This window comes from Dermacentor silvarum, chromosome 10 (genome assembly GCF_013339745.2).
Source record: "Dermacentor silvarum isolate Dsil-2018 chromosome 10, BIME_Dsil_1.4, whole genome shotgun sequence".
Classification (NCBI taxonomy): domain Eukaryota; kingdom Metazoa; phylum Arthropoda; class Arachnida; order Ixodida; family Ixodidae; genus Dermacentor; species Dermacentor silvarum.
Genome location: NC_051163.1, coordinates 84,718,316 through 84,738,760, shown reverse-complemented (window position 1 = coordinate 84,738,760; position 20,445 = coordinate 84,718,316). Strand labels below are relative to the sequence as shown.

Here is a 20,445-nt window from a genome sequence, read left to right as displayed (position 1 = left end):
TTACTTGTGTACTCACCGCGAGTCAACGGAAAGCTGATCAGAAGCTGGCGTATCGGCTGGCCCACGAGCAAAAAATAACGCGCAAGCGCGACATTATGTACCGACACCAGCGGCTGGCTTAATCAGTGGGCGCAGGAATGCATCCGGCAGTCGTCTGCAGATCCAGTAATACTTGGTACCCCACCTTTACAAGCAGTAGAGCTTGAATATTGTGACTCATTAAAATGACAAAACTTTACATGGAAGGATCAAATGGCATCACGCATGTAATGCCACTATGTACCAGATGTTCTTAGCAAACCAAATTTTTAATTGAATTCTGAGGTCTCACGTGCCAAAACCATGATTTGATTATGAGGCATGCTAACGATATCTTTAAAAATTACCAGTGGCAGATAATACAATTCTCACCCTTGAGCTAAATTACTCGATAAAGTGGTCATTACTTCTACGAGAAAACAAAATGCGTAATTAAATAAAGAACAATTACTCTAAATAAATTAATAAATATTTTACAGCCAGTGTTTCAATTTACCAATTGTAGCCGGTGAGTTCGCAAGGTGTATTCACTTGGAACGAGTTCTCAGGCCTACGTCAGTTCCGAGATAATTTTCATAGTCTCAGAGGAAATCAATTGTTGGCTACTAAAGTTAGTTATTTTGTGCTTAAATGCATAAAGCGGCGTTTTCCTTTAAAATATGTGCTACAACAGTATATTTTACCGCTAGTTTGACATCGAATTTCTCAAAAGAGGAGTCATCCTCAGAATTCGTTTCAAGGGGATATGCCTTACGAACTGACCGTTCTTAACTTTAATAAGTGGACTATAAACATTTTGGCAACTTGAACGCGAAACTCGTGCAGCAGGACTGATTACCCAGTGGCGTCTGGAATACAATGCCAGTGGAAAGGAAATGCAGTAGATCCAACGTGCCCTGTTGGAATATATATGCCGCGATGCTTTCCGTAGATGCATAAGGAGTGCTGAAACACGTGTTTGTGTTTACTCAATGCGACTGCAAAGTGAAACCGAACGCTTTATTCAGGTATTTTACAATGGGAAAGCAATTACTTGTAAATCACGCACACGTGTAATACAACGGTCAATCCCATGTGTTCGTGGGGGTCACATTGGTGTTTTGGCGCAGAAGTAGGGCAACACCTTTCTGCGCCCTTTGTTTTGGGTTCCCGACGTCCCCTTGGAGGCGCAGATGCGACCGTCCACGGGGTTGCCAGGCTGCGCAAGGCGAGGCCATCTCCTCCGCTACCCTCTCTCCCGTCTCATCCCGGATCTCCGCGTCGGGGACCTTTCGCCCACTTTACCAGCTGCCAAGGACCCGCCTGCGCAAGCCCGATTCCCCGCTCTAACTTCCACGGCTGCGGTTGATGTAGTGTGAGCCATCCCTCCTAGATGGCGCCGCCGTCCCGCAGGCGAGAGTGAGCTATTCGAAGAGAACGCAGGAGTAGCAGCAACAGGTGGCAGCCACGGTCAGCAAGAGCAGCAGGGGGATTCGCAAAGAAAGCTTTGCTTTAAAACAGAAACCTACCTGATTTAAATGTAAACTTTGGATCGGGATATTTATCCAGCACAGCATTTGCAGAAAATTGCTCCTATCATGATGTAGCAGAGAAACTGATTGGGCTATTCAGTGATTTCTTTTAGTTAAGAGACAATGACAAGCAACACCCGTCCTTATTTTGTTTGGGTTCTTGTCTGGGAGTCAACCAGTGCGCCGTCGATTTAAAAGAGCCTGCTATGAAGCTGCTTTACAAAGCCGTCGCAAATCAAAAGTACGAGGGGCCGTGTCACTAAAGGCATTACGGAAGGCCGGGTTACCGGACACAAGTCGCGGTAGTGGTGCTATCATGTGGCGCTTACTCTAACCAGAAGGGACATGGAGCCATCATTACATCCTATAAATTTTATTCGATGAGAGCAATTACGCAAAACAAAAGGGCCACTAGATGTCGCTACTGGTGTTGCTTCTTCCTCATACAGCAACCTGGTATTCTGCGAAGCGCGTTTATGGAGAAAGTAAAACTTGTCTCCTAATACAGAAAGAGCAAACGTGAAAACATAGTCGAGATTTGGACGAAAACTGTTGGTCTAGTAGCATGCGAGACCCTAAAGGCTTTTGGTTGCGGGCCTAGTTAAAACCTAATATACGTTGCGGAACCCGTATATTCTCAATACGACACAGTTCTTATGAGCTACATAAGTAAACAACGAACCCGAGCGGATTCCGAAATAAGTTCGGAGGCTTGGTCACTTACAAGGAGTGTTTACCAAAACGTGACGGTAGTGGGAATTGTGAAACGTGTTTGCAGTGGCGTTAAAATTGATTCAAATTGTACCAAGGCACTCGTTTTTGCCTACTGTAAACCTGGCAAGTAAACGTAAGTTTTATGCTAGCGTTAGTGGTGTCAGCTATCATGTTAATGGGAAACGTGAGCGCAAATGACCTCTGATCTTACGAACGCTCGTAATAAAAAAAACTGCATGCAAAATGGTGCATGAAGGACGGGATTCAAACAAATTCGAAGTGTGCAGGTTGGAGAACGAACTCAGGTCGACTTGAATACCCCGTTTAAGTGCCGATTGTGTCAGTGTTCAATGCAGCATAGATCTTCGCATTCTTCAAGCCTGAACTTAGTCGGAAGAGTTACTGACAGTAACAGGTAACACCGCGTGAACGAGCACCACCATCCCGATTGAGATGCTCGTAGGACAGCGTCAAAATCGTCTACATGAATAAGCATATACGGGGCACCAGCAGCAAATTGACGTAAGCAGTAATTAAAGCAATTAAGAACATTGTCACGAAGGGCAGCTTTCAGACTATTGCAGGTGTGGCGCATTAGAGTATGTAGCCATCAAAAGTTCGATTAGTCATGGGTTTGATTTATTAATGCCCTGGCTCAAATAGGTCCCGGTGAATGACGACTATGCTACGAGCCTGCCGACGTTTCTTCCACAATATGACAAAAGACATTGAAAGGAGCTGTCTGAAAATTGCGCGAAAGTTCGGATAAAGGTGCACCAGTGATCATCACTAAACAGTTCTCGAAGCACGGTAAATTGTTTGCCTCAAATTTTCTGCACCACTGTTGCCGAGCAAGAAAGCTGAAGAAAGCGCTTTCAATGAGCAGGACGCACTCGTTGGCTGCCGTTACAAGTTGTTCCGTCGTCCTGCGAATACCCGCCATTTTTACAGCAGGACGTTACCAACACATGACTATGAAGCGACATTTTTAGTACTTTACAACCTAAAGTTGCGTGTGATTTCAATTGAATTGGTGATAAGCCAACGTATACGAATCCTATTCCAGATACTTCCGATTGCAACCACGGGGAAATCTACAGGACACACCCCAAATACAGGAACAATTTTTTTCTGCGCGAAGTGTTGCTCTAAAAGACTGATGCAGACGAAGAATGTCGCGGTTTTTGGTTACCCTCGACGTTTATCCCACGTTCCTCGTGCAGATTCTCGGTTCACGTTGAGACGACGCTTACCCAGGCTTTTCAATGACTTAACAAGTATAGGCGTCGTCTCGGTATGACAGTTTAACTGCGTTGAAAAGGCGAGCCTACACTCGGCCTATACAGAGTTATACGTTGGATTGCATAAATGAACATACTATACCGATTCGTACGATTATACCGGTTGAATTGTACGTTATTGCTGCACGGCCTGGCACCCACCTAAACGAACACGAAGGATGTAATGAGGACATAATTATTTCATTTGCGTAGGCCATTAACGTATCCTGGTCTATTTGAGTCCGGAAGGTTCACCGAAAGCGCGAACTGTAATAGGAGGTATTAGCGCTAGTGTATTTTTTTTTGCAAGTACCAAAGCGAGAAAAATTACAATAAGCCATTGAAATCTGAAACAAAAAAAATTACTCATCTCGCACTTCGCTTTGCACTTGCTGTTGCTTAGTATGCGTACGTTTTCATGTTCTAGCCCATCCGGCCGAAAACCAAAAGGAAAAGCATCTGCAGCGTGTTCCTTTGGGCAGGTTGACAAATCTTGTGAAACGGCAGAATGCTGAACAGCGGGACACAGGAAAAAGAAAACAAAAGACAACACAAAGGATTTTCCTGTGCCTCGTTGTTCAATGTGGCCCTGTTTAAACACTGCTGCGTCAGGGGCTTGAACATTTTTAACGCGACAGCGTTAAGGGCACCGTGTCGCAGAAAATCCGGCGTCGGCAACCGGCGTGCGATGTCTGCGGGTGGCGGAGAAAATTATCCCCAACTATGCAGGCCCTCCGAATATATTCAGGCACATGCATATGCCACGCCTTCATATAAGACGTGCGGTATATGCGGGTTATATTGCCACATCATTCTATCACTAATGTTGCTCATACTTGTTTCACATTCTTGACAAAGCTATTCCTCGGAATTTTGAGAATGACAATCCACAAACAAATGTAATGAAACAAAACACCCACAGCGCATACCTTTTATGTTAAATCTTCTCAGACTGAAATATTAAAAGTGGGAAACAAATACGGGAACCTGAAAAAATGATGTAATCTCTTTGACGCGGTTGTGCACCATCTCCGGGATCGGCCCACGCAAGAGACTGCGTTTGTACCAGAACGCTCGCCTATGTGCATAGCGTTCACCACCAGTGTTTGACAGTAACCGTTATGGTTGCATAATTAAGCTGCAGTCGTCGGGAACCGTGACAAGCTGTCAGAGATCCTTGAATGCTATCGCGTTCCACTCTTAAAAGCGAAGCTTAAGCGTCTTCCAATTTTTTTCTTGCGACATTTTTAATTTGCCGATGCTTTGTTGCTGCTCTCAAGAAAGCAAGGCTTACCTTCAAAGTTTCCTGGTGCCCAGCCTCGCTGCATCCGTAAATGTCCGAACAGAGTGCACGAACTGCGAGCGTCTGGTGACTAAGCCTGCGGCTACAGAACTACCGAAGACTACACAATGTAGGACAAAGCACGGTGGGTTTCTCCGCTGACGCCCACACAGCCTGTAGCTAAGCAAACATTTGTGCCCATGGTGCCCGTAGCGATACAATATCTCGAATCTATGCAAAACTGCGCATGCGCAACAGGCACTGCGATATTGCGATGGATTTGAAGTTATACAGCAGTTTAGACACCTCCTCAAGATAGCACAAGCCATGTGCACAGGACACTTTTTATAGTAGATTGAATCAAATGAAGATGACGGGCAGAGACACGATGCACGTGTCGCGTTAAAATTAACTTTTTCAGTATTGGAACAGCCATTTAATATTTTGGCGCAAGTTCTGGCGCGAGCAGAAATCTTATTCGGCGCGGCGACAAGCAATTTTGACGCAGTGTCCAACATACATGTATACATCACCATATGGTCGCTAATTTACCAGAAATATTCAGTAAATATAACTGAGCTGTCTTTAGGGTTAGGAGTGAGGCATTCTGGGTAAAAAATACCAAACTGGTTTCGCTTATTGTTAATAAAATGGATTTCGGCGCGTATATTGCTGCATAAATCCACATCTACCATTCATGATTCTAGAGGAGTTGCACGTTTGGTGCAATTCAGTTTTATAGAAAATGACATACTGAAACATTGCGCGCTAAACCACGCTATCATTATGAGGCATTCCGCATGTGTTGGACCCCGGATCAGCTTTGACCACCTGGGGTTCGTTAACTTGCGTCTAACTCTAGGTACATTTTTGCATTTCACTGCCTTAGAAATGCGGCTGCCGCTGCCGGGATCGAGCGTGCGAACTCGAGCTCAGGAGGCCAAAGCCGTCAAATCGCCATCACAAGCACGCAAAAAATAAGGTCCGCGTAACTAAGGCATGACAATACCACGGACTTCAACGTGCGATGGCATGGAAACCGCCCAAGGAAAATGGGATGACGACGGGTGTATAATGACAATTGCCTGACGATGACTGTATCACGAAAACCTTTATGACCATGATGGCTTGACGCCGATGGCATGACAAAGAGTCGGACAATGAAGCTGGAGTGCCGATGACGGCATGACCATGGTGACATTGCGACGGTTTCACAATGCAGGCACCGGTAGCGAATATCTGATGAAGACGGCACGACAAGGGCAGCACAATCACGATTTAATGGCGACAGTAAGATTACAATACAATGGCGAAGAAAGATTGACGCTGAATGAACGACTAAGGAAGTATGACAACGATGGCATGGCGACCATGGGATCACATTACTGAAGTGATGACAGTGATAAAACGGATGCGTGGCGATGATGTAATGACGAAGACTGTGTGACGAAGATGCAGGGTTGACGACGACATGACAAGAGCCGGATGACAAAGCTGGAATGACGACGACGCAAGGAGCACGACAGCTACACGACCCCGAACACACAACCAATGGCGCAAGCTTCAGACCTCTCCTAGGATACGTCACACAGCACCTGCGACGTCATAGCACGACGCCACAGGCGCACGTGCAGTGGCTCTGGTTGCCAAAACAATGCCTCCGACAGATCTCGGCGGGGTGTAAGGGTGCAGTGCTTTGGGTGTGTGTGTGTGTGATGTGAATGAGCTTTGTCTTTTTCGAGAACCTCCGCTCTTGTCAGTCAGATTAGCCGTAATGTGTGCCGGAAAACATCGGTGTGTGGGGAACTGCGCGATGAAAAACTGTTGACGCTGTCTTTTTTACTTGCGGAAGGGAACAACGTGGTGGATTGTGGTGGACTGTGTGATGAAGGATAGTGACATCGGCATTTTTTTTTGGACAAGCACCATATTTGTTGCGGCGTGATAAAGGGCGCGCCGAAAAATATCGACGGCATGGGCTCATTTTCGTGTTTGGAAACGGACCACATTATTGTGTGTGTTATTATTATTTATTTGGTTTGTATACATATAACACAAGGACACGAAGGAAATAAGGAGGGAGCAAGCTGAAAACTGCCACCGAGAGGGGCACAACGCCTGTCTAATCTTTCAGGAGGAGGGAATAGATGAAATCAAAACATGAAGAAAGAAAACAGGAAATGAAGAAATGACGCAGACACAGACAGAACAAAACAAAATACAAATAATGTCTATAAACGGGAGGCCTAGTCAGTGTCCTTCAGAAAAGTTAGCAGGGCTCGATGAGCCTGGTCACGTCGGGAAGCGCACCCCCTTGGAAATAGAAAATCGTCAATGGTCACACATTGCAGTCTAGTAAGTCCATATTCCTTAATTAGCAATGTGCGCTGCGCAACGAATGCAGGACAGTCTAACACGAGATGTTCAAGTGTCCCACAGGAGCCACAAAACGTACACGACGGGCATGTCCACACGTCCTTGTCGGTATAGGCGTTCCCGCACCAACACAGACCCAACCCTTAACTTATATAGCAGTGCTCTAGCACGACGGGGCAAGCCTCGACCACGAACACAGAAAGGGAACGATCCGTCTGCAACACGCTGGTCTCGGTGCTGCTTTAGGAGGTGTCGGCATATCAGAAGACAAGCGTTTTCAAACATGCAGGAAATCTCAAGGCAGTTGGATTCGCGGTGGGCACAACTTGAAGCGAGGCGATCAGTCTCTTGATTTCCAGAGAGGCCTACGTATATACGATGGTATCCACTGGGCAATGAGGGACACTCCACAGGAAGTAATTTTGCCGGAAGTTTCTTCAATACTGCACAAAATTGGGGAATCTTGTCTCAGTCTGCTGAGGACAGCAAGGGAGTCTGTAAGAATGACGACATACGATGCTTTTAACTCTTCGTGTATGTACTTCAGAGCAACATCAATCGCGGCCAGTTCTGTAGTTGTTGATGAGGTGGGATGTAATATTTTAAACACCCGCCTGATGCCATTCGAAGGGCAGAAGAAAGCTGCAGAAGCGCCTATGGCGGCCCTGTGTACAGATGCGTCCATGAATACTTTAATATAACCTGAAAATTTTTCAAATAGGTGGGACTGGGCCAATTGAAATAGTGCCGAAACAGGCTGGCTAGACTTTTTGTGTATTTCGGGAATTGATAGATAAATGGGGAAGGAACATTTGTTGCGCTTCTTCGGAGATGTGAATGAAGTAGTGTCTCTTGAACTGCGAGTAATGTCCCCAAACAATGCCGCCATTTTCCCCACCCGAGAGAACGGATCCTGAATCAATCGATTAATCGGTGCTTTGCCGTCTGATGCTCGGTGCAAACGCTCGATGTGGTGTAGCGCTCTCTGGTCTGCTTGCAAGCTCAGGGGCAACTGGTGCGCTTCTGTGAGTAGTGGAACCGATTGCGCCTCTCGAGGTAAGCCAAGCATCACTCGGAGGGCAACACGATGGTCCCGTTCCAATTGGCGGCACGTTCAAGACTGGCATATTGTGTGTGTGTATGCAATTGCGTCCGCATTTTCGTTAACATGTTGTATTGTTAGTCGTGCATTACAATTACAATTATATTGTGTGTGTATGTAATTGTAATGCACGATTAGCAATACAACATGTTTACGAAAATGCGGACGCGCCGGACGTGGAAAAGGGGCCGTCGCAGGGACCAGGCCATTGACAGAACTTCAGAGACCGTCATTTTTGTATAGGTGGGAATGAAAGAGACACGTTGACCAGTGAGCACGTATACGTCATTGCCGTCTGCGCTGTGCGGCGAAAAAAAATTGAGCATAATATATTAGCCTTGTATGGTTGGAAATCCACTAATCGCACGTTTTTTACCACTCCCGGAACAGCGTACGCCTCTCAGCGAGGAACGTGCGTGCGTTATTAGCACGTTTATACCATTGCCGAAGCGGCCTGTATACGCTTCGCCAAGGGGATTGCACAAAAGGCGGCCTACTAAAATTATCGCGCCTTATCAGATCTCTTGGGCTTTAACTAAAGCAGTCGACTTTCTTGTTTTATTTCTTCTTTTTACGGCGAAGCTGTTAAAGGCTAGGTTTCCCAGGATCGTGTCCGTGCGTAAAAAAAAAACTGTCATCAGCATTTCCTTTGGCTCCATATGCGTGGCGGTGTCAAAACGGATGGATGACCCATTGCTTTACCCCTCGCCACCGCCGATGCCTCTTTCACAAGTGTCGCTATACTCGGCGGCGGGACGTCCCACCCGTCATTGTGCCGTATTTCTCGTGACGTAGAGTTCGCGCTAGCGCTGTTATCAGCACTTGCCCTTTGGACTCGCTAGGGGCCGGACGCTCGTTTAAGCACATCTTCCAGGATCCTGACGTCAGGATCCTGATGATGTTGTGCAGTGTGCCGTGGTCATGAACGCTGTAGCTCATACGCTAATCTATGGTACTCGGGCGGACTTGGTGCAGCAAACGCACTACTTGGCCATTGCGCCGGGCAAGAACAAGACGCCGGTGTCCTTTCTCTTTGACAAACATGCCGAAGACGCTCAATATGGTCAATAGTAGTAATAGATAAGTTCACTATAGCAATATTCACTATAGCCGACCCACCACAGTCACAGCTCAACTGACTTCCATCTGCAGAGTAGTGAAAGGGCTCTGAATGTTTTTTACAGGGCATACATGATAGCTGTAGACGAAATTATTCCTACTAATCGTTTAGCATTACAGTGTAAATGGACCCAATTTCAGTACATTCGCGTCAGTACAATAAAATGTTTTTACGAAAGACCAGTCATTTAAGTGAAGTGTCATTTTGGTATCTTGAAAATGTTCATCTGGTAAAATATTTGCCGTAATCTTGTTCTTTGTGCGGCTTTACGTGCCAAAACCAGTTCTGATTTTGAGGCACGCCGTACTGCAGGCTTCCGGATTCATTTTGACTACCTGGGGTTCTTTAACGTGCGCTAGAACGCAAGCACACGGTCGTTTTTGCATTTTCGCCTCCATTGAAATGCGGTCGCTGCGGCCGAGATTCAATCCCGTGATCTCGTGCTTTGCAGCGCAACGCCTTAGCTGACTGAGCTACCGCGGTGGGATAGCGGTAATATATTTGCTTTGGAAGAATAATTTAATTTTTGTGGCCTGAAGACGCATTCTTAGGAAACCATGCTGACATAAACTCGCCAGGCACTTGGCAACAGTGCTACTTCGTTATGCCTTTTATACCAGTAAAATGAGGACGGTTACTTCGTAAGCACTGTTCACCAATGTCGTTTCAGAAAATATCAATATGCAAACAACGCGACTGCAGTAGCTTAGATACAAGCAGCGCTCCTACGTAGACAACCGGTCGGGTGAACGTTTCAGTTTTGTCAACCAGCGCTCACTTCAGAGGTGCGGCAGATGGGAGGGGCACTCGCAAAGCTACGTCAGGCTGTTCGCAAACATGGAGACGTCTATTAGACAACTTGGACTACTGGGTGAGCGCAGAAGGCGTTACGACGACTGCATGTCGAGAGTCAGGTCACTAAGCTGGAATGACGGCACACATCGATGTGAGTCGGCACCACTTTGACGGTGTGACAAGGAATGCATGATGGCTCTGTGACGACTATGGTGTGATCGCGACTGCATGACGAGTCTTGGATAACAAAGATAGAATGAGGGCCTTGCAACGACCAGGACGACATCACGACCTAGTGGCCCAAGCTGATACCTAGACAACTTCGGTCACTGGGTCGCAATCGAAGGCGTGACGACGATTGCATTACGAGGGTAAGATCGCGAAATTTAATGACGATAGTGATAGTGCAACGACAATGACGCCATGACCACGAACCTAGTGGTCCAAACAGGTACACAGCTTTGGCCACTGGTTTGGCGCAACAGGCTACATAGATAGAGAACCACCGTGAGTTGCCCTTCGCTCCTCCAAAATGCAGGACGCGTGTCTAGTGAACTCCTGAACAACCCTCACATTATAGTGCTTAGCTGATATATTGCTTGGCGCTGATAAGCAACATATCGTGGAACCAAATCCCCGCCTGTGGCGGCCGTATTTCTATGGGGGCGAAATGCCAAAACGACCGTTCCCAGTGCATTGGGAGCACGTTAGCTCACCTGGTGGTCAAAATTATACTCCAGTCCCCTACTATGGCGGTCCTCGTAATCAAATCGTGGTTTTTGGCACGTAGAACCCCAGAATTCAATTACTTTAGGCTCGAATTCAGACGGCTGCTCCGACAGTAACTCGAGACGCTCAGCCATCTTGCCGCTTGCTACGACTCGCCCGAGTTAATTCTTAACAAAGTCATCGTATGGACAAACCTGGATGAGCAATAAGGCATCACGGCCAGCTTTCTGCCAAGGAGCGCCAATGAGGGTGCCTTATATAAAAACTAATTAGCTGGCTGAATCCTAACAGCCGAATGGCAACGAAGTTGGCATATTTGCTGCGATGGAGAGCACGCAATGACAGGAACAAAGTATTGATCTCGTCGTCGAATCTACTAGATCGGCACACAATGCCAGGGTGCTTAGCTAAGACTGTTTCACGTTGCTGTGACAAGAGGTGCTGGTGGTGATTAAGTGGGAGTATGCGTACCAGCTGCGTCCAATATTTTTGATATATTACCATGATACTGAGGACATGTTTCCGATATGCAAGAAAAGTGACAAGAAGTGCCATTTTCAGTGAAGCGCTTTAATGCACTCCTCGACAGCTCAAGGAAATGTTTTGCAAATTATACTTTATTGACGCTGCTGTAATCAAGCACTACAGGCCTGGTGTCATGGGCCCGGGTGTATTGCACAACATGTGCAATGATGAAAAATTTACTTCGAAGATTTATTTCGTTCAAAAAAACGTCTCGTGCAGACAAAGTCGGTAGCGACGATTAAAATGGCATCATCACCCAAAGTTTTCCCGCCCATAAAGTTTGGAGGAAAAAGCCGTTACTCAGAAGCAGTGCCAAGGTTTCATTACTTTGATAAAGCACTATACTCCTGTAGAATCTGTAACGTAAAGTTTAGATGCATAGCATATGGAGGTTCGAAGCTCACATTGTCAAATTTCTAATAAAAAAGAAAACTTTCCACAATGTGCAAGATAGCTCATTTATTATTGGCAGTACATGCCTCTACAGCACCATCAACGCGCTCCAGCAGTGTAATTACGTTTTCTCAACTCGTCTAATTTTGCAGCCTTGTAATCCTCCACAAGTGCCTCCGCCGGTGTACCGGTGTTTTTCCACTGTGGCTGTTCTGGTCCGGTGAGATGGCTCTGGCTCCTGTGGAGGTTCCCGCTCGCAAGTATCTCCACTGCCCAAATTAGCAGTGTCTCTGAAATACGAAACTTCAGGCTTAGAACAAATACAATCAATGAAGGGCCACTGCACTAGTCGTCATTATTACTACCACCTGTTAGCAGAAGATCCTTAGGTGCAACAGCTGACGCACAATAACAAAGATAAAGAGAAAAACAAAAAAGACGCTATCCTGTTGCTTTTTTCATTGCTCCCAGTATATGAATTTCATACATAACCGCTGTGGCGTTTCAAAACAAATTTTACGAAGGCCGTATTACAGAGCCGCGCTGGTTGCAACCTCCAAGATCGTGAGAAGACCGTTGCAGAGCCAGGTTTGAATGTCACAAGTATAAAGACATTAGATATATGCGAAAAACCATCGATGAAGTATGGAAGGGTGGTTTCAGGATTGGTAACGTATCTATAATCCCAAGACTTTCAGTAACAAAATGTTCTCTCCGAGAGTACTTATTCGCATCCACTATTGTCTTCTTTCGTAGTTTATTGTGCATTTCTGTACGAATGTTTACCGTGTTAGTATGTTTCACTTCATGCTGTACCAAAGCGCAGTATTAACCAGCTGCAATGCTCCTACGATAGTGAAAATTGTGTTCTGATTCATGTCTCCCCTCTATGTAATGCCCCTTGTGGCCCTATATGCATATGGATAAATATACAAGGAGTTTAAGCGAACACTTTCAAAAATTTTTAAAGGTTGCCCGTGGCAGATAGCACAAGTCTAGTTCATGCGCTGGTCTACTCGAAGAGGCGGACATTCCTTGCACAAGAAATTAAAATGCATAATGGAATAATTAACAAAAATTGAATAATTAAGTTTTTAGCGAATTACCTATTGGCCCATATTGCAATTTACAAATTGTAGCCGTGTAGTTCGCAAGGCGGATTCACTTGCAGTTAATTCTCAGGATGACACCACTTTTGAGATATCAATTCCCGAACATTGCAGATAAATGCATTGGCGTTACACTGTTTCTTTAAAAAACGTCGCTTTATGCATTGAAGCACAAAATCAACTGGAACGCCAATGCATTTCTGCGCCAAAGATCAGGAGAGATCGCGTCTCCTTGCCTGACCCATTTCTTGATAGTCAACTTTCTACTTCTCTTGTGGAGAACCAAGGTCGCTGTGAAATCCTTGCAGATATTTGCCAATATACTCACGTGTGCATCCTGGACTCGTTCGTTACGTAATTCCTCTATGACTGCAAGTCATAGAGTAATTACTGAATCAAATGCTTTTTCATAATCTACAAAGTATGAAAGCCATATAGAGAGTTTCAGTGCACTCTGCATATTTCTCTATTACCTGGTTGATGACATGGATAAGATCCATCGTAGAATATTCCTTCCTGAAGCCAGCCTATTTTCTTGGTTGGCTGAAGTCAAGTGTTGCCCTGATTCTATTTGTAATTACCTTGGTGAATATTTATTACAATACTGAGAGAAAGCCTGATGGATCTATAATTCTTTAATTCTTTAACGTCTCCCTTCGTATTTTAGACCACCTGGGGTTCTTTAACGTGCACCTAAATCTAAGTGCACGAATGCGAAAACGCCCGTGTACTTAGATTTAGGTGCACGTTAAAGAACCCCAGGTGGTCGAAATTTCCGGAGTCCCCCACTACGGCGTGCCTCATAATCAGATCGTCGTTTTGGCACATACAACCCCATAATTTTTTTCCGTTCTTACGGATGAGTATAATGTTGGCGTTCCTCCAGCTTTCTGGTATACTTGAAGCTTGAGGCATTGCGTATAATGGGCCGCAAGCTTTTCAAGTATATCTCCTCCACCCTTGATTAAATCGACGATTATTCCATCTCCTCCAGCTTCTTTTCCCCTGGTTATGTCTTTCAATGCCCGTCTAACTTCATCGCTAGGTATTGAAGGGGCTTCTGTATCCGGTTCATCAATACTTCGAATGAAAGTACCTTGGCTGCTCTGTGTACTGTATAGGAGAATACTTCCGCTGTTTTTACTGTGTCATCGACATTGCTGATATTACCCTGCTTATGTTTCAGTGCATAGAGTTTGCCTTGTGCTATGCTTAGCTTTCTTTTCACTGATTTCATGCTGCGTCCATATTTTATTCTGTCCTCAATTTTTTCCACGTTATATTTTCGGATATCCATTACTTTCTTCTTGTTGATGGGTTTCGAAAGTTAAGCGAATTCTATCTAATCTCTCTAATTTGACATTTTGACAATTGACATTTCTTTATTAGGTCTTTTGTTACTTGGGCGAGCTTACCTTACCTCCCACTTCAATTGCTGCTTCTGAGATCAACCTAGTTATGGTTTCAGTCATTACCTCTACGTTGTCTTTATCTTCCTGTTGGAAAGCTAAGATTTATTTGTGAACACCAGCCTGAATTCGTCTGCCTTACTGCGTCTAGGTTGTCATGTTTCTTCATGACTAACTTCATTCTTTCTCTCCTCCAATTCAGAGAAATCCTAGACCTCACTAACCTATGTTCACTGCAATTCACCGTACCTGACACATGTACATTTGGCACTATGCTGCGATCGCCAGAGAGTATGAAATCTATTTCATTCCTCGTTTTTCTATTAGGGCTTTTCCAGGTCCACTTCACCGTTGCTGCACTTCATCAAGAAAGTAATTATTATTCGGGGCCTATTCCTATCCGCGAATTCTACCAACATCTCTCCTCTAGGGTTCCTAGAATCGATGCCGTAGTTGCCAATTGCTTGCTCGCCAGCCTGCTTTTCCCCAGTTTTGAATTGAATTCGCCCATGACTACATTATATTGATGCGTGTGCTCTACGACGACAACGACGATGGGAACATTAACGGACTCCGTCTAGTGGGTCAGTGGGATTTTTGGCTAACGACGAAGAAGACGTGTCTCTGTTCCGTTTGGCTTAAACAGGTCGTCCTGCTGTTCTTGAAGAACGTCTCCCTGTCCTCTCTCGGCGTTGTACCGTGACAGTGGTGGAGGTGCTGGGTATATTGACCACGCCTGATGCTACGGACTCCTTCTGGGAGTCGTTCATCTACCCCCGACGCATTGTCACCAGTTACGACCCCTGTGCACCGCTTCAGTCGTCGACTGCTAGGCCTCGCCCCGGAGTTCTCCCCTCTTCAACCACATCTTTCCAGGAGCTCCACACATCTGGCAATGGCCGAAACGAGCCCACCATAAGCACCCCAATGCAGTCAGTCTCCCAGTCAACAACAGGTAACTGTTCTTCATCCGCTGGTTCCCGATCGCTATCGCGGTGCAGCGTTCGAAGACATTGAAGACTGGCTCGACAAGTACGAGCGCGTCGCCCAGATTAACCAGTGGACTGAGCAGCAAAAGCTCTCCCACGTCTATTTCGCGCTTGACGACAGTGGCCGTACTTGGTATGAGAACCGCGAAGCTAGCCTATCGACATGGCATGACTTTCGGCAGAAAATCACCGATACGTTTGCAAGTGCCGACCGACGCGACCGCGCCCAACAGTTGATGGAGCTACGGGTGCAACAACCCAATGAGTCAGTCACAATGTTCGCCGAAGACATGGCCCGTCTCTTTCGTAGAGCCGACCCGAACATGACCGAGGATAGGAAGTTACGCTAGCTCATGCGAGGTGTAAAAGAACAGTTGTTCGCGGGGCTTGTGCGCAATCCACCCGTCACCGTCGCTGATTTTATCAAGGAGGCTACGGCTATTGAGCGGGCCCTTCATCAACGATGCAGGCAGTACGATCGTCTGTCCACCAGCACCGCAATCAATGCCGCCGAATTGACTCCACAGTATCAGAGCTCCTTGCGTGAAATGATAAGAGAGATCGTCAGAGAAGAAGTTCACCGGATCCTGACATCGACACTGGATAGCCCCGTCGCGTCAATCGCCGAAGTGGTACGCGACGAAATCAGGCAGGCGTTACCGGCCGCCGATCTTCCCGACCACCAGCGTCCCATGAGTTACGCCGCCGCTGTCCGATGTTCCCCACCCGTTACAACCACACCCCCGTACAACCAGCCTCCGAGAGCCGCTCCTTGGTCGCCGCCGCAAGAGGAGGCATTGCGGCGCGCACCCGTGATGCCGATGCAGTCCTACCGCCAGCCGTCATTCGCCGCGCCTTGGACCACACCGCAAAACGACCCTTCGAGACGGCCACAATTTCGGAGATCCGACGCGTGGCGCACCGCCGATAACCGCCCTCTCTGTTTTAACTGCGGGGGCGCCGGCCATATTTCGCGCCATTGCTGGCATCGCGACACATCCTTTCGACCTCTTCGTCCGTGGTCTGATGGTCGACGTGCAGATGGCGACTCCCTGCTACGCCGCGACGACGCTGCTTCTCAGGGACCTCCCATAGCGCACCCGAATGACGAATCCGTGCCGAATGATCGGACTGATTTCGGCCATCGGTCGCGCTCTCCTACCCCTCCACGCCAGATGCCTGCTGGACGTACCTTCGCTAACTTTCAAGGCCGAAGGTCACCCAGCCCCCGCCGGGGAAACTGAAGGCGGCGACCTCTGGGGGTAAGGTTGCAGGCCCGCCGCAAGACAATAAAAAGCCCCCAACTCGCCCGCTGCCGAACGCCGAGCAGCCGATAACCACCGACCCCGAAGACATTGTGAGTGCCGACCTTGATGTTTTTGTGGATGGGCAGCCAGTGACAGCATTAGTCGACACTGGTGCTGACTTCTCTATAATAAGTCAGGAACTCGCCCTCCGCCTGAAGAAAGTGAAGACGCCATGGACGGGACCTCACATAAGGACGGCAGGCGGCCAATTACTGATGCCTACTGGAAGATGTACTGCAAGAATTAATATTGGAGATTCTTCTTTCGTGGCCGCTTTCATCGTTCTTCCTGCGTGCTGTAAAGATTTGATTCTTGGAATGGATTTCCTAAGGGAATACGGCGCCGTAATTAACATTGCAGACCGCATGGTGACGTTTTATAAGAGCCCTGGTTTAATCCATTACTTATCGCCGCAACACAATGCCTTTCGTCTAACAGAAGATGACGTCGTAATCCCACCTCGGTCATGTATTCTTGTTTCGGTGGCCTGTGACGTGCCGTTTCATTGCGAAGGAATTGCCGATCAAATAACCGTTTTGTTGTTTAGTCACGGTATCTCGGTCGCACGAGGAATTGTCAATGTCACCGACGGGCGCACGAACCTCTTGCTAACAAATTTTAGCACAGAGAGACGGCACCTTCCAAAAGGCACGGCTGTGGCTTATTTTGACGGTGTTGCGGATGTTCGCGGCTGCTGTTCGCTACTCGAAGAAGCGCCTACACAAGACCCAGCTCCCGCGCTTGACGTCAGCACTGTTTTGCCGCCGCACGAACGAGAACAGCTTCTTACGCTATTGGCCCAGTTCGTCGACTGCTTTGCGTCGACTTCAAGAGTTGGTCGGACGGCTCTAACAAAGCACCGAATAACTACAGAGGATACGGCGAGACCCATTCACCAAAATCCTTATCGTGTGGCACCCAGAGAACGTGAAGCCATACAACAACAGGTGACAAAAATGCTTGAAGACGATGTGATCCAACCATCAACGAGTCCCTGGGCATCGCCTGTAGTTCTAGTCAAGAAAAAAGACGGCAGCTTGCGTTTCTGTGTGGACTACCGAAAACTAAATCAAGTGACGAAGAAAGACGTGTACCCGCTACCCCGTATCGACGATTCCCTCGACAGGCTTCGACACGCACGTTACTTCTCTTCCATGGACTTAAAAAGCGGCTATTGGCAAGTCAAGGTAGACCCCAGAGACCGTGAAAAAACTGCTGTTGTGACCCCAGACGGCCTGTACGAATTTAAGGTTTTGCCTTTCGGCTTGTGCTCTGCGCCTGCTACGTTCCAACGCCTCATGGATACTGTGCTTTCCGGTCTGAAGTGGAAAACCTGCTTAGTGTACCTCGACGACGTCATCGTGTTTTCCGCAACGTTTAAAGAACACCTCGAACGGCTTGAAGCAGTTCTGCAGTCCATAAGATCCGCCGGCCTCACGCTGAAACCGGAGAAGTGCCACTTTGACTTTGCGGAACTACAGTTTCTTGGTCACGTCGTCAGCCACGCCGGTGTCCGCCCAGATCCTGCGAAAATTACCGCCGTCGCACAGTTTCCCGTACCTTCCGACAAAAAGGCTGTCCGGCGGTTCCTCGGCCTCTGCGCTTATTACCGGCGGTTTATTGCAGACTTTGCTCGCATTGCGTCGCCGTTAACCCGCCTCACGAGAGACGATGCTCCTTTTGTGTGGGGTGATGAAGAGCGAGGTGCATTTAACATCTTGCGGCAACGTCTCCAGACACCTCCAGTGCTTGCCCACTTTGATGAGACCGCTCCTACATTGCTCCACACGGATGCCAGCAATGTTGGCTTGGGAGCTGTTCTTGTACAGCGGCAGGAGGACATGGAAAGAGTGATTGCCTACGCAAGCCGAACACTTTCACGCACAGAGGCTAATTATTCCACAACTGAGAAAGAATGCCTCGCGGTGGTATAGGCGGTTATGAAATTTCGCCCATATTTGTACGGCCGCCCTTTCAAAGTTATCAGCGACCACCATTCACTGTGTTGGTTGACGAACCTTAAAGATCCGTCCGGACGATTGGCACGTTGGAGCCTAAGGCTGCAAGAGTTTGACATGACGGTCATGTACAAGTCGGGGAAGCGACATACGGATGCTGACTGCCTGTCTCGATCGCCGATAGAGTTGGCTTCTCCACTCGAAGAAGACGATACAGCATTTCTTTGTGTTCTGGACACAGCCACCATCGCTCAACAACAACGGGACGACCCTGAGTTGCTTGCACTCATCAACTACTTAGAAGGAAGATCTGCGAAAGCAACTAGAGTTTTCGCCAGAGGACTGTCGTCGTTTTGTTTACGGGCCAAAGTCCTTTACAAAAGAAACTTTTCTTCTACCGGGTCCCCCTACCTGCTCGTCATTCCTGCAGCTCTTCGTTCGGAAGTACTTCAAGCCTGTCACAACGAGATGACTTCTGGTCACTTAGGCTACACGCGAACATTGGGCAGAGTGCGGCAAAGCTACTACTGGCCGAGACTTACCACGGCCGTGAAACATCACGTTCGCTCTTGTCTTGACTGCCAGAGGCGCAAGTCACCTCCGACGAAACCAGCCGGCCTCCTACAACCTGTCCAGGTTCCTCGAACACCATTTGATCAAATTGGAATGGATATCTTGGGCCCACTTCCTACTTCCACTGCAGGGAATCGCTTTGTTCTCGTCGCAACCGACTATCTGACACGTTACGCCGAAACAAAGGCCATCCAGAAAGGCACAGCAGCCGAGGTGGCGCGCTTTTTCATTGAAAATGTTGTGTTGCGACACGGAGCCCCAAGCGTCGTAATTACCGACAGAGGAACCGCATTCACGGCTGCACTTTTAGATCACGTCTTGCTGCTAAGTGGAACAGCTCATCGGAAGGCCACCGCCTACCATCCACAAACCAACGGACTGACAGAGCGCCTTAACAAAACAATTGAAGACATGCTTTCAATGTACGTGGATGTCGAACATAAAAATTGGGATGACATCCTCCCTTATATCACGTTTGCGTACAACACGATGAAACAAGAGACGACGCGCAGACGTCCGCTTGACTCCAGTTCAACGTCGAAGTTCAGGCAGTTTCAAGCATTTGATTTACCACATAAACGGAGTCTTCAACAAGTGTTGGGGCGAGGGAAAGCTCGCGCATTTATTAAACAACAGCCTTTGACTAGACCCACGTCCCCGCTTTCACTATGGCAGCATGGCAGTAAAATAAAAGTACATTTCAACAGCGGTGTCAAATGGAAACACATGGATCCCAGAAAACAGAGTTACAAAAAGTTAACATTTGAGCACCAACATATTGAACACAGCATGCGTTTTAAAACAGAAGTGTTAGAGAGACTGTTGCGAACATTTTCATCCGCAAATGGCATTTATTTAATGTCTTCGGCAAGCCCAATAAAACCTAAAGTTTGAAAGCCGTAGGTTGTGACGACGGACGATGGTACATTACCATCGTTCGGTGTTCTGTTTTGGTCGCAAGAAGAAGGATTCGTTTGCCAAGGTTAGCACAGGTGTATAGAACGCGAACGTCTTTTTCTCTATCCGTTGTACCGGAAAGTAAATAAAGTGTATCATATAGCACGCCTCAATTAATTACATTATATTTAACGAATAGTTCTGAAAGTTGTGTGTGCTTATATGGAAGGTTTGCAAACAGAAACGTATCGGCCCGTTTTTGTTAGGATAGCAAGGCTATTAGGGGATTTGCTGTGTTCCGTTACCCCAAAATTAAGTTAACATACGTAGAGACTGA

At 47.2% G+C, this 20,445-nt stretch overlaps 1 protein-coding gene across 1 annotated transcript in view; it reads right to left on the bottom strand.

Annotated features, from left to right (window-relative positions):
• LOC119431673 (uncharacterized) overlaps positions 1–4,997 on the bottom strand; it is a 45,526-nt gene extending 40,529 nt beyond the window's left edge. Inside the window, exon 1 of the mRNA XM_049657219.1 lies at positions 4,839–4,997. The gene's annotated coding sequence lies outside the window, so the exon portion shown is untranslated. The remainder of the gene's footprint in view (positions 1–4,838) is intronic.
• Between the last annotated feature and the right edge of the window lie 15,448 nt (positions 4,998–20,445).